This window comes from Erpetoichthys calabaricus, chromosome 11 (assembly GCF_900747795.2).
Source record: "Erpetoichthys calabaricus chromosome 11, fErpCal1.3, whole genome shotgun sequence".
In the NCBI taxonomy this organism is placed as follows: Eukaryota; Metazoa; Chordata; class Cladistia; order Polypteriformes; family Polypteridae; genus Erpetoichthys; species Erpetoichthys calabaricus.
This window is the reverse complement of record NC_041404.2, coordinates 67723143-67726634: the sequence shown is the minus strand read 5'-3', so window position 1 is coordinate 67726634 and position 3492 is coordinate 67723143.

Genomic DNA, 3492 nt, shown 5'->3' with positions numbered 1-3492 from the left:
GAAAATGCGCTCTCTCTGCTCTTTCTCGCCGCTATAAATGTAACGTTCTTTCTTTGTCAAACATGTACCTTACCTATCTGTGTGTAAAGAACGCTGATGAGATATGAAACATTACCAGTAGTCAATGTGCATGCTGCCAACTGAATAGTAAATAAGCTACCCTTTTGGGTTCATATGTTTGTAAATCTGACTCTGAAGGAGTCAGTGCCTCACCAGCCATGAACCTCACCGCACATCACTGCTTCAGTACCGGCAGCAGAAATCGTTAACGTACAACGCCGAGGTCTGTGCACCTACATTACAGGCACTCGTCGAGCGAATATTTTCACTGTGCGGCTGTCTGTGCAATGGACGTTGTTGCAACATGAACAGATCTCTCGAAATGCATGCTTGTTTAAAGCTTAAGAGCAATGTGCTTGTACAGACTGGTATCTTGGGTTGAAACATTTGATCTTGCTGACTGTACTCATTAGGCCACTTGATCTGTTTGATCATCGATAGTCAAGCTGTGTTTAACAGCATTACTGTGAACTGTGAGTGTATTTTGTTGACTGAAACATAACTTGCATTGACATATGTGTAGGCCACCATTTGTGGTCTTGCAACAGAAAAAAACTAAAATTGTACTAATATTATGTAAAAAAGCCAGAACTAAATAAAATAAAAACAAAAATTTTAAACCCAGAACTAAATAAAAATCAAAATTGTTGACTCCACTGAAAACTAGAACGAAATAAAAATTAATTTTATAAAATAAAAACTAAAACTACAATTAATATCAGAACTGAAATATCACTGGTATATAGTTCCTTTCATATAAATTTATCTATCATTTATATAGAAAAAAAATAGTTCAATTGAATAACTATATGTGAAATTGGAAATTTTAGCACATTATATTACAATTTATATTTAGTCAGAATTGGAGTCTGAGTCTGTACATTTTTACCAACTGTGACTCCACAGCCCTGGCTGACTTCAGTGTGAACCCCCCCCCAAACCCCCCCCCCCCCCCCCACACACACACACACACATCAAAAATGCAGAGGTTAGGTAGGTTGGTCCACTGGGAGTGTGCACTGTAGTGGCTGACATCTTGTGGGTTGGCTAACGCCTTGCTGCCCCCTGTGAATGTCTAATGGTCCAAAGTAGATTTGGAAAATAAATGACTGCATTTTTTTTTTCTCATAACAATGTACAAAGATAGTTTTAAATACTTTCTTGAATGTTAAGTGCTCTGCGGTGGGTTGGCACCCTGCCCGGGATTGGTTCCTGCCTTGTGCCCTGTGTTGGCTCGGATTGGCTCCAGCAGACCCCCGTGACCCTGTGTTCGGATTCAGCGGGTTGGAAAATGGATGGATTAAGTGCTGCATTAATCCAAAATTGCTCTAAAGCACTACTCCTCCCTAGAGCTGTATGTTATCTCTGCTAGACTTGAGTATCTACTAGAGATAATCTGCACACAATATATTATAATGGCTATAAATACTGTATTAAATATACTACATAAACAGTAGTATTATTTCACCCAGCAGACCCAGCAAGGCCAGAGCAATGATGGAGGCAGATGACTGTACAGCTCATAACAGATGAAGAGGAGGCCAACCGAGGACTGCCTGAGTGACGTTTGCACGTTTTTGCTGTGTCTGCATGAGTTTATCTTCCAATTCCTGAAGGTAAGAGTGACAGATTTGTGACTATGTATTGGCTCAGTGCAAGCAAGTGAATCCTGTGATGGACTGGCATTCATTCCCACCTTCCACCCAGTGCTTCTGGAATAGGCAGCTGATTGTCACCTTCAAGTGGATAAGCAGGTTTGAGAGTTGACATATGAAATGAATGCGTACAATGTGTCAGACCACAAGTGAAAGCTAACCAAACAGCATGGAAATTAGACATCACTAGTGTGGAGTGAGCCTCCCCTGACACCCATGTTAAATGTTCAAAATCCTGAAATCTTTTTTTTTTCCTCTTTGTTTTGCCATGTATGTGTAGGTTGTATGCTGGTTTGTAATGGTATGTGGTCAAAGTATCAAACATAAAGTATGGCCTGCAGTTCCCTGTACTTTGACATTTAATTGTGCATTTCATAGACAGAAATACCTCCTAAAAACACATATCAGTCCTGGGGGATGCTTTGAGTTGTATAAGTGGGCTCCTACCAAACTTGCACAAACACATGGAGTCCAGGTCCTGGTAAAGACTGGTTTCTGTGTCTGGGGTGTCTGCTATTAACACGTTCCTTTAACTTTGGCTTTCAAATGTCTTTTGCTGATTGGTGATATCATATGAATCCCCACTTATTTTGACGGCTTGTCCAGTTGTTCTTGAAGAACACTCTGTCTTCCATTTCAAAATCCCTTCAAACAACTCTGCTCTGCCCAAATCTGATGCTCAGTTTAGAAATATGAAGCCTATCAGAGTGTGAATTTGGTATTGAAGGGATTTGAACCCTGGCATTGAGTTGAAGTTTAGTGCAGTGAAGGTGCAAGAGAATCGAGTCAATTCAAGTTTAAATAAATGGTATTGTTTTTTAACTGAAGACATATGTGCTGTTTCAAAATACTTCAGTGAAATGGAGAGGGCCCTAACTATGAAATAACAATATGGATTAAAGATCACCATCTAACATAAGCATGACACATTCCCTTCAGTTGACTGGACAGAAGGTGTAACTAAGTAATAATTTTTCAAACAAGCCTCTGTTTATTAAAACTACATTGGGAGGTGGCAGGGCTAAACGCTGTGCCACCCCAGGTATAATCAGATCATATTTACTGTAGGATTTTGACAATATGCAAGAGAGCCCAAGGGCAAAATCATAATACAGTGTAACATTTCATATTGTTCCACTGGGCTTAAAAAAAAAAAAAGGTTATAATAATATTTTTCTGAATATTACTTATATTCCAATTATACTTTTTCAGATATAGATTACAAATAGATCTTAAGGTCATTATTATAAAACATAATGCAAAATATTACTAACAATATTTTCATACTTTTGGGTCTAAAGATTTCAGATGACTGCAAAACAAAATATTTTATGAAGTGTATGAAAACTATATTTACTAATTTTGCTCTTTGGATAGTCTTAAACATAATTCATGCAGTAATGTTAACAGTCTGTAAGTAACATGAATTTGAATACTGCTGAATCTCTGGGTTATTTTAAGGACGGTGATGTGTAGCTGAGCTTCTGTGAAGTACGTTTTAAGGAAAGTACATTGGAGACAACAATAAAATTGTCATGAATATTTGGTTTTTGCTCCTATTGATACAAGAGTATGTTATGGCTACAACTGTTTACCCAAAAAGAAAGAACAGGAACAATGACCTTCCTACTTCTCCAACTTCTGTATTTTCTTCTTTGAGGTGTTACCTGCACATCTCCCACAGTTTCCTTTGCTCTTATACAGCCTGTACCCTAACTCCGGACCACTTCAGACAATGACGGAATGGACAGAATGGTGCCAAATTTCTGAAAGCTTC